The following is a 12,215-nucleotide window of genomic DNA, read 5'->3' as shown; positions in this document are numbered from 1 at the left end:
CAGATTAATATCAATCCCAGGTGGTGGGCGCTTCCACAGAGACATGACCCAGCTACTGCAGAAGCAATTAGCCGTCTGGCAGAGCTGAACAATTCTAATGGATGTATCTGGGCGGGGGGGGGGGGGGCTTAGTAAAAGACAAGTGTTTTTAAAGAAGGCAGCTGGAACTTGATGGAAAGTGGTGTGTAAGGGTAAGGCACTTGTACTGTAGGGATGTCAGGCTTGGTTTTTATTGAAATAACCTGGATTTATAATGTTAAGTCAACTCAGCAAGTGCTGTGGAAGATACATTAGGATACAAAACATGCATGGTATTGATCCAACATATATTGATTGAGCATTTACTATGTACCAGGTGCTGCTATATAGTAAGACAAATCTTCAAGGAGGTACATTCTTTTCAGGGAGTCTTTGTTCTCAACAGCCACCATCAGCGTGAAACCTTTTGGCCACATAGAAAAGGTGCTAATTGAGGGTCCAAGTGGGTCTGTACCTCAGTAACATTCTTTTCAGACCTCTTATCAACCATCTACCCAACTAAAAATCTTTACATGGGATTTACCCAGGTGGTAATGTGTTCCCATTTTCTTTCAATCCCCACTCCCACAACTGGCCCAGAAAGCAAGCTGTAAATTTCAGAATTCATAGGATTGTTGTGTGTTGACTAATTAGGGAAGGTTTCAGGGAGATGGAAATGGAGCTGAGCCTCAGTCTAAAGGAGAGACCTGGAGAAGTGGAGAAATCTAAGAGACAAAACTGGTCAGAAGAATGTCGCAAAGACAAACACGCTCAGGGAAGAGAGCCTGGCCAGAATGGAATGCTGAGTGATGGTTTAGGATCATTGGATGGGTAGGGAAGCACAAGGCCAATCATAATAATCAAAGGTGACACATGAATAGAACCTGAATGATAGGGGTGAATAGAGAGGATGGCCTATGTGGGTTGTGTGTATCGACATGCAGAAAATAATGTTGAAAGGGTCCACAACAGAAACTTGTATTGGAGATATTTTTTTAAATATTTTGTCTACTTTTATGTACTCTACCTTTGAGCTTGTCTTTCTTTTACAATTAGAAAAACAAATGTGATTTCCTAAAGGAGAGATGTATTTGTTTCTTATTAACACTGTAACAAATTGCTACAAACTTACCTTAAAACAACACAAATGTGTTACCTTCCAGTTCTGACACAAGTCTCACTGGGCTAAAATCCATGGGCTGGTAGGGTTTTATTCCTTCTGGACATTCTAGAGCAGAATCTGTTTCTGTGCCTTTTCCAGCTTCCGGAGGCTGCCTATACTCCTTGGCTCACGGTCCCCTTCCTCTGTTTTCAAAGCCAGGCATGTTACATCTCTCCAATCCTGCTTCTGAGGTTACATCTCTTACTCTGACTCTCCTTTCCTGCCTCCCTCTTCCATATTCTCCCCTGTGATTACATTAGGCCCACCTGGATAATCAAGGCTAATCTCCCTATTTTAATGTCAGCTGATTAGCAACCTCAATTTCATCTGCAACTCCATTCCCCTTTGCTTCATACCATAACATAATCCAGGAGTTAGAACATGAACAAATTGGAAGGGTCATTTTTCTACCTACCACAAAAGGCATGGTCATGATGTGTATGGGCTAACAGATATTTCTATTCTCCTCTCAGACATGTGGTAGGCCTTATACTTCCTTGATGCCTTTAAAGTTAGGATATGACTTGCTTTGGCCAATGCAATATGAGTGGAAGTGACACGTGCCACTCCTGGGTAGAAGCTTTACAACACAGCATGTGGTTGGCCATGTTCTCTTTGCCCTGCCTTTGTTACAAGGGAAGTATTGCGTGAGATGGACCTATGTCAGCTGGATCTGAAAGAGATTAAGATAAGCAGAGCCTTCTACTCTCTTCCACTGGCCAGACTCAGTGAGTGAGAAATAAATGGTATGGTTGTGTGTTATTCCACTGAGATTCAGGGGTTGTTTGGTCTCATAGACAAACTTAGCTTGTCCTAACTGGTAGAAGAGGTTAAGAAATGTATCTGTTTTAGTTGGCAGTGGGGGGGTACGTAGATGCTGAGACAAGTAAGTGATAGAGACCTTCAGAATGTGAAGAGGAAACAGGGACATTAAGCTGGCACTGGAAATAAGCTGTGTTGGTCACCACACCTTCTAAGTTAAGAACAAAATGGCTCATCCATGTTAGAGACATCCCTGGGCCCACCCCTGAGCTCTAGAGAAGCTCTGAAGTTCTCAGAGAAGCCCTGAGTTTTATAACAGAACCCTTCTGCTGCTCAAGCCCTCCAGGTGCCAGCCCACGGGAACTCTGGATATGTGGGGCCCTCGGGAGGGCTTTCCCTGAGGCATCAGCTCCTCAAGGCTTCTTAGGCTGATGGGGTACTGTATTCTAGGGGATTCGACTCCCTGAAGTTTGCATGTGGCTCAGGGACATGTTTTCGAGCCACCCCGAGGCGGAGTTGCTGCCTCGCCGTATCTGTAAGCCCTATGTAGCACCCAGTAGTTTGCAAAAGACATTCACTTTTGTGTTTTCGTTTTGTCCTCTCAATAATTCCATGAGATGAGCAGGGATTCTTGTTTTTTTGGATAAAGATGCTGAGGGTTACAGTGGTAGAAAAATAGCAGAACTGGGAATAGAATCTAGAGTGGGACTCCTCCCACACCAGGGTTGTGAAGAGTACCTCCAGAGGAACAAATCTCCCTCAGTGGGCACCACTCATTAGTCTATGATGATTTGTTGAGCACCTACTGTGTGCTCTGTGTTGCTGTCCCTAATGGCTGAAAGTATAGTCCCAAGAAGCCACAGAGGACACTCCCCAAATCAGTCGATTATTTCATAACCATCCAGTTTTCTTTAGTTGAATAGTTATATCCTCCTAGTCTCACTTAGAAAACCTAAGAAGTTATTAATTCAGACTAATAGTAAAGAGGTTTGTGCAATAACTCAGTACCAGGTACTGGTGCTTTTCTGGCCATTTCAGAGCTAGCAGTAATTAAAAACAGTTTTCCCAGAATTGAGCTGACATCGCTCACAGAAGCTGTACACAGAGATGTTCTGGCCTAAGAAAGCCCTCTATGAAATGAAGCTATTAAGTGAAATTGTGATGTGAAACTCAACTACATTAAGAATACAGAGAGAGCATGGGGCACCTGGGTGGTGCCGTAGGTTAAGCCTCTAACTCTTGGTTTCGGCTCAGGTCCTGATCTCAGGATTGTGAGATGGAGCCCCTCTTTCTCCCTCCCTCTCTCTGCCCCTTCTCCCTGCTTTCTCTCTCTCAAACTAAATAAGTAAATCTTCAACAACAACAAAAAAGAATACAGAGAAAACAAAAAAAACCTTAAAGTTTACTAGATAGAAAAGAAAAAACAAACACATCAAGAGAAGGTGGAAATACCATATTTTAACTTCTAAGAGGACACAATAAAGCCAGAAGAATAAATTATCACTCTAAGATAGGACACTATGTAACTTTTTAATTCATTTGGAAAAAAGGGGTCTCTTAGTGGTTACTTTGGGATCCCAATTTGAACTTGTGCTGATGTTAACTTATGGATGTGTTGAACTAATCAAATTCAATAAACATGGATGTCTCTAGCATCCAGATGCTCCTCTGGGTAGACAGTCACTGTGTTCTAGCAGCACACAGCCATGGGAGGACTGCATGGTCATCCTGACACTGGACTACATTTAAAATCAGGGTGGGGGACGGGGGGCAAGCAAACCATCTCACCAATTACTACCTGAAAAATGGATAGAGCTGGCCCCATTTGTACATTACACCCCTCACATTTACCTGTACCCTTCTCTGGATTAGAAAAAGCCTGAATTTTAAGTGTACCCAATATTCAAATTATAGCATATGAAGGATAAACCAGTCAATATGTGGCATTTTAAGCTTCATTTTAAAGAATAAGTTAAACCAAATCTTCCCACTATAATTCAAAAGTATTTACATAGCACTATGTTCCCCCACCTGTGCCAGCCATTATGGAAGATGGTAAGGAATTGTAAAACCCAGCCTCTGTACTCTAGTAGCTGATAATTTCCTAAAGGAGAAGATTCATGAAACCCTATACAAAAGAATAAAGTTCAGACCAAAATGAGATGGAAATAGTTCATGCAGAAGAAAGTTTGGAAGAGGAGAGATCAATGTGAGACTGACCATTCATTCATTCAATAGATATCTACCAAACACGAACTGTGTGCCAAGCACTGTTCTACACACCAGAGATACAGTGTGAAAAAGACAGAGTTCTTGCTCTCGTGGAGTTTATGTCGTCACATGGGACATGGAGAGCACACCAACAAACAAAGAAATACATGCTATCACCTCGACAGTGGTAAGTGTTCTGAAGAATGATCAGAGTGCTGGGTGGTGCCTTTGTAAAGGGAGGCCAGGAACACCCTCTCCAAGGAGGTGACCTTCAGGCAGCATCCGTGCTGATGTGAGGAAGGGAGCCCTATAAAGATCTGGGAGAAGAGTGTTCTCTGCAAAGAGAACAGCAAGTGAGTTGACATGATGTTGCTGTGTTCCAGAACAGCCAAAAAGGCTAACGGCACTGGAGCTAAGCACCGGGGAGATGTCCAACCTGGCCCAGGAGACTTCACTCAAGAGATGAGATTTGAAATGGGATTGGCTTGTCAGCCTGCCCAGATGGGGAGAGCATTCCAGCTGATCAGTTAAATTTCCAGCACCTGGTGCCCTAAGGACTTAGAATTAGGTTAATTAGAGAAAAGTATAGAGAATTAGAGAGTTACATTTCCTACATGTCTATAGGGCTTAAATTTGAGGACTCAAGTTAACAGTTTTATAACACCTCTATTTGCTCACATCATTTGCTCCCTTATCAACTATTTTGGGTTTTCATTGCTTGTATTTTTTTAAAAACCCATCTCAGAATGATAATGATAAAGAGAGCAAAATGAGAGTGAATAATCTTATCTTGGAGCACCTGGGTGGCTCAGTGATTTAAGCATCTGCCTTGGGCTCAGGTCACAATCCTGGGTCCTGGGATCAAGTCCTGTATCAGGTTTCTGGCTCAGCAGGGAGCCTGCTTCTCCCTCTGCCTGCCATTCCCCTGTTTGTGCTCTCTCTCTGACAAATAAATAAATAAATGAAGTTTTTAAAAAGAATTGTTTAAAAAAAATTAGAACTGTGGACTTAAAAGTTCACGTCCTCTGAAATGTAACTCTGACCCCCGTAAGTCTGCAGTTATCATTGGTTGTCTTAGTCAATAAATTGGACCCTTATATCAATACTTGAATTGACATCACTGTTTCCTGAAAGGTATAACTAACTAGGACATTTCTTTTACAAGTTCCTTTTTCTTTTCTTCATGAAGATAAAATTGATTCTATGTCTGTGTTGAAGTTTTCTCAAATAGTTTGAAACTTTATTTTCTATCTCCCAGATTTTATAATCTGTACTTTGGTGGGGGGGGGAGTGGTTCTGCCCTCAAGGGTCTTTTAAAATTATTGTTTTTTAAATTATGGTAAAATACACACAACGTAAAATTTACCATGTCAGCCATTTTTAAGTGTACAGTTAACAGGGTTAAGTATATTCACATTATTATGCAATTTCCAAAACTTTATCTTACAAAACCAAACTCTATCAAACAATTCCTGTTCCATGTTCCCATGCTCCAACCTCCTCCCCACCCCTCAAATCACACCCACCCCATCACAATGCTACTTTCTGCCTCTATGAATTTGACTACTCCAGGTATCTCATATGAATGGAACCATACAATATTTGTCTTCCTGTGATTGGCTTACTTCAGTTAATATAATATCCTCAAGGTTCATTCATGTTGTAGCATGTGTCAGAATTTTCTCTTTCTTTCCTTTCTTTGTAAGGCCATTGTATGTATATATCATACTTTTTTATCCATTCTTCAGTCAATGAACATTGAGACTGCTTCCACTTCTTGGCTGTTTTGAACAATGCTGCCATGAACATGGGTGTGTAAATACCAGTTTGAGACATTGCTTTCAATTCTTTTGTTTTCTGGGAAGTCTCTCTCTCTCTTTTTCTCGCTCTCTTCTCTCTCTCTCTCTCTCAAAAATACATATCTGAGGACACTAATTATAATTTTTTAAAGTTTTTTGTCCATGAACCAACTCCTAGGGATTAATTTTTGTTTTGTTTTGTTTAATATTACACAGTTCTGTCTCTGAAGACTTTGGTTTCCCATCCATACTTGAGAATGAGGCAATAGGAAAGCTCACCATCAGCTATGTGTCGGTGGCAAGGCTTGTCAACTGGCAGGCATCATTCTAGATGAACAGATAGGGGCAGCCATTAAGCTCTGGGCCTCATAAAATGGAAGAAGAAAGCGCTGTGGGCTGAGGCACTAATTCACATGCTCACTGCCCAGTTTCTCATGAGACAATTCTTCCATTTCTTTGCATTTTTGGTGCTTTTGTTTGTTTTGTCTTGTGAATTTGCTTAAATTCTTTTTTCCCCCAGCTTTATTAAGAATGTGATTTGAAAAATAAAAACTGTATTTATTTAGGTTGTACAATGTGATTTTTTTTGTCTTTTTAAGGGGTACAACATGATGATTTAATATACATATGCATTGTGAAATTATACACAATGGAATATTATGTAGCCATAAGAAAGGAAATGCAGCTGTCTGGGACAACACAGATAGACCTTAACAGCATTATGTTAAGTGAAATAAGGCAGATGCAGAAAAACAACTATTATATGATCTCACTTATATGTGGAATTTAAAAAGGTCAAACTCATAGAATCAGAGAAAAGAATGGTGGTTGCTACGGTGGGAGGGTGGGGGAGAAATGAGAAAATGAGAAGATGTTGGTTAAAGGTACAAACTTTCAGTTATAAGAGGAATAAGTTCTGGGGCTCTAATGTACAGCATGGTAACTATAGTTATTAATATTATATTATATTCTTGAAATTTCCTAAGAGAGTAGACCTTAAGTGTTCTCACAACAAATGCAAAAAAATAATGGTATCTTTCTATTTCTTTTGAAACTGAATCAGTCAGTCAGTGTCTCCCCCTCACTCTTGCTGTCTCTGTCTCTCTTTCACTGCTTGGAGAGAGTGAAGCATTCTCTGCAGAGATGCATAGGTGTTGAATATTCTATCTACAGACTTTCTAGTAACTTCTCTGTCTTCAGCCCCATATTCTGCTATCTCTGCAGACCTGGCCCTTCTTGAGTTCTAAGCCCTCCAAGCTTCTGAGGGGTATCCGCCCAGTCTCCTCAACTACAACATCCGCCATGGGTTCTTTTAAGCGGGGTTTCCTCCTCCCCATCTCATTCAAAACTTACTCTATTACCCACTTTGGTCTCCAGAAATTTGTTGAAACCTCTGATCAACTGATGCCCTCTATTTTTTGTGAGTTCATAACTTTACCCTTTACGGTAATTTTTAGTGGTTGGAGGGAGAGGAGCTAAACACACATGCTTAATCCACCATATTGAATTACAAGTCTGAAAGTGTCGTTCAGAAATCTTACCATTTCCACTGCTCTCCTTCCTGCAGATGCAGGCTCCCATCTGGGATCACTTCTGTTCAGCCCTGGGAACTTCCTAAGTATTTCCTGCAGTGCAGGTCTAGTGCCAACAAATTCTCTCAGCTTTTGTTTTTCTGAAAATGCCTAGATTTGGCCATCATTTTTCCATTTTAAAAACATTTTTACTTTGAATTAATTTTAAGCTTACAGAAAGTTGCAAGAATAGTACAAAGAACTCCCAAGAATTATTTTTAACTGGTAACATTTAATTGTTAACATTTTGCCACATTTGCTTAATCATTTTATCTGTCTCTCTCTCTCTCTCCCTCTCTCTCTGTCTTTCTATATGCTCCATATATATTACAATTTTTGATATACACAACATAATTTTGTATAATATACATACTAGTATAATTTTTGAACCCATTTGAAAGTAAGTTGTGGGGAAAAAAAAGAAAGTAAGTTGTGGATATAATAACTCAGATTAAGGGAATTAACATAGAAACAATACTATCACCTGATCCACAGATCTCACTCACATTTTACTGATTATCCTGATAATATTCTTTAAAAATCTACAATTCCATCCAGGATCACATATTGCATTTAATTATCACGTCTCTTTCATTTCCTTTAATCTGGAAGATTATTTCTGTTTTTGTCTTTCATGAGCTTAATATTTTTGAAGACTCTATGCCACTTATTTTGCAGAATATCATTCAGTTTGGGTTTGTCTGGTTTGTCTTCATTATTCACAAGCGGTTTTTTTGTTTGTTTGGTAGGAATAACATAGAAGTGATGCTGTGTCCTTCTTGGTGCCTCCTCTCAGAGGGAGACAACATCCTATCGGAGGGTGACAACAATGACAGTTGTCCTCATTACTGACAATGTTAAATTTTACTACTTGGTTAAGATGGTGTATGTCCCTAAATAGCCAAAACAATCTTGAAAAAGAAAAAGGCGGAGGACTCACTCTTCTCGGTTACAAAGCCACAGTATCAAAACAGTGTGGTACTGGCATAAAGACAGACATGTCGGGCAGTGCAGTAGAATAAAGAGCTTCAAAATAAACCCTTACACATACAGTCAAATGATTTTCCACAAAGTGCCAAGAACATTCAATGGGGGAAAGGACAGTCTTTTCAACAAATGCTCTTGGAAAATTGGATATTTACATGAAAAGAAAGAAGCTCGACCCTTCAATTTTATTATATTAAAAAATTAACTCAAAATGGATCAAAGACCCAAAGGTAAGAGCTAAAACTATAAATCTCTCAGAAGAGAACATAAGAGAATCTTCATAACATTGGATCTTGGCTATGACACCAAAAGTACAAAGAACAACAAAAAGATAAATTAGTACATCAAAATTTAAAAATTTTGCATCAAAGGACATAATCAACAGAGTAAAGAGGCAACCTACAGAATAAAGGAAAATATTTCCAAATCCTCTATTTCATAAGGGTTTAATATCCAGAATATATAAAGAACTCCTACAACTCAACAACAGCAACAACTAAAAAAAAAAAAAAATTCAAAAAGACAAAGGACATGAATAGATACTTCTCTAAGATATCCAAATGGCCCATAAGCTCATGAAAAGATGTTCAATATCACTCATCATTGGGAAATGCAAATCAAAACCACAATGAAATGCCATTTTACACCCACTAGGATGGCTATCATCAAAAACAAAAACAAAAACCAGAAAATAACAAGTGTTGGAGAAAATGCGGAAAAACTGGAATCCTTGTGCCCTACTGGTGGGAATATAAAACGGTGCAGCTGCTATAGAGTATGATAGTTCCTCAAAAAATTAAACATGAAATTATCATATGATACAGTGATCCTCCTTCTGGGTATATGCCCAAAAGATTTGAAAGCAGGGTCTTGAAGAGATATTTACAATAGCTAAAACGTGGAAGCAACACAAGTGCCCATTGATGGATGAATAGATAAACAAAATGTGGCATATATATATATAATTGAATATTATTCAACCTTAAAAAGAAAGGAAATTCTGATACATGCTACTACAGGGATGAACTTTGAAGACATTATGCTAAGTGAAATAAGCCAGTCACAAAAAGACAAATAATGTATGATTTCATTCATATGAAGTACCTAGAATCATCAAATTCATAAAGATAGAAAGTAGAATGGTGGTTGCCAGGGGCTGTGGGAAGTGGGGAATGGGGTTTAATTCTTTGATGGGTGCATGGTTTTACTTTGGGAAGATGAAAAGTTTCTAGCGATAGATAGTAGTGATAGTTGCACAACGGTGCGAATGTATTTAATGCCACTGAACTCTACACTTAAAATGTAAATTTTATATTAGGATTTTACCGTGGAAAAGATGGCACATGCCATGTTTCTCCTCTGTAAAGTAAATAAGTAATACATATCTCGTAGTTACCCTATTTGTTACTTCCTTTATTAACATTGAAAATATGATTCTCATCCTCATTATATTATTTGTCAATCCTCTTGTATGTAATCAGTCTCTCAACCATATTGGTCATCTCCTAACTCTGCCCCCACCAACCATACTAGCCAAATCTTGTTCCTGCCCCCGCCGATGTGCTAGTTGAACTCTTGCCTGCCATAAAGGTGAGATGAAGGCCTTAAATTTTGGAGGATATTTTCACTCGATATAGAATTTCAAGTTGACAGATTCTCCTTTTCTTTCACCGCTTTAAAAGATGGACTCTGGGAAACAAACGAGGGTTTCAGAGGGAAGAGGGGTAGAGGGATGGGCTAGCCCAGTGATGAGTATTAAGGAGGGCACAGATTGCATGGAGCACTGGGAGTTATACGCAAACCATGAATCATGGAACACTACATCAAAAACTAATGATATACTGTATGATGACTACCATATCATAAAAAAAAAAAATGCCATTCCATCTGGCTTCCATTGTTTCTGATAAAAAGTCAGCCATCATTCTTACTGTTGTACTTCTAAATGTATTGCGTTTTTTTCTCTGGGTGCTTTTAAGGTTTTCTCCTTATCTTTGGTTTTCAGCAGTTTGACTATGGTAACTATAATGCCCGTATAAGCCTCAAGCTCTCTTCCCCTTCCACAGAGGCCCTGGAGGTTATGCTTTTAAGATGACCACATTACAAGATAGAAAGAGCCTAGAAATCAGAGTCAGTGCTTGAAGGAGAGCCATGAAGGAAAGCTGACTGCCCCACTGAGGCTGAGATTGGTAAACAAGCAAATAACAAAAATAACAACAAATTATGTGATTTTTAAGCCACTGAGATTTCAGGGTTTATTATAACAGTATAGCCTGGCCTATCTTGGCTAATGTATTAATCAAAGCCTGTAATGAGATTATTTTAACAAGTAAAAAGGAAGCTAGGTAGCATGCATATTATTGTCACCCATGAACAGTACCACGAGTATATGCTATGTATTTCGATGAAAACTCACACACATGTGCACATAAACACACATATTTAAGTTGCCGTGCCATTAAAGTAGATCTCAGAGATCATTTGAAAAATAACTTCCATATTTAAAAAAGATTGACTTTCTTACTTCATACCTTGAGAGTTCAAGGGGCTAATCAAGTACATGGCCAATAATACAAGTTATACTCACAAGCACTGTATTATCCATGGATTTTGTAATGGGGGGGGAACTATGTCTTCAAAGTCAGTGTCTTTAGGCCAAATATTAGAATCTAAACCAAAGCCAAATATCACATTTTAGAAAAATCAAATACTTCTAAAGAGATTACTCCACCTGCCATAGAGGTATGGAATTTGTACTTCCTACTTGATTCTCTATTCCATTTCTAGGAAATAAACACAGTTATTATTAAGGCCAATGAGAAGACTCATTTGCCAAATATCAGGCTTGAACTTGAATTCTCCCTTGATACTGAGGCTAGGTGTTAGAAAGGTACAAATTTGAGTTGGTCTTAGATGGGCTGAAAAGGGAGTTAATGCTGGAAGGCCTCATGGTTTCATGATATAAGCTGTTAGCTGTGTAACTATGCATAACGTAGCCTCCTTGTGCCCCAGTTATCTCACTTGTAAAATAATTCTTGCTGATGGTTCTGGTTCTTGTGAGAAATGTAGAACAAGCTCGTACATAAAAACCACTTAACGTTGCAAAATCATCATCAGAGTCAATATCATCATCACTCTAGTAAGGGAATTCAGATGTTAGTAGTACTGACCACAACTTTGTCATCCACTTTGTATAAGAATGTGGAAAAAAAGAATGCAGGCAACATCATTTTGGATCTTTCTTTCCTCCTTGAGTAAAACACAAGTATCACTATAAATGGCATACACGTTAAACACCTGAGAATTGTGATAGGGGTCTTAAAAGTAGAAATCAAGGAATACGTTTCTAAACTAAGTTTCTCTAGATTTCAAAAGAAACTTTCAATTAAATGTTAGAAAAATCAGAGCATGCCATCTTGGAAAGACACTTTTAAATTGTGAGGAAATCAGCCTTAAGCAAGCCATATACAGTGTTTTTTTTTTTTCTCATGCTTATAAAAACTGTTTTGGAATCAACTTGTCATTCCTTTGTGTCTGCACACCATACACATTAGACAAAACACAGGGGTTATATTAACACGAATTCAGCCAATCAGACCTCAAGGTAAATGCATTATAAATTATCTTTTCATTAGTTCATCCTGGATACCCAAGTTCTTGGAAGTATGGTGGAATCACATTCATCAGAAGGTCTCAAGGGACACA

Source organism: Ursus americanus, chromosome 9 (assembly GCF_024610735.1).
Source record: "Ursus americanus isolate L20-20 chromosome 9, mUrsAme1.1.p, whole genome shotgun sequence".
Classification (NCBI taxonomy): Eukaryota; Metazoa; Chordata; class Mammalia; order Carnivora; family Ursidae; genus Ursus; species Ursus americanus.
The sequence above is the reverse complement of the archived record's forward strand: the minus strand, read 5'-3'. Positions refer to the sequence as shown.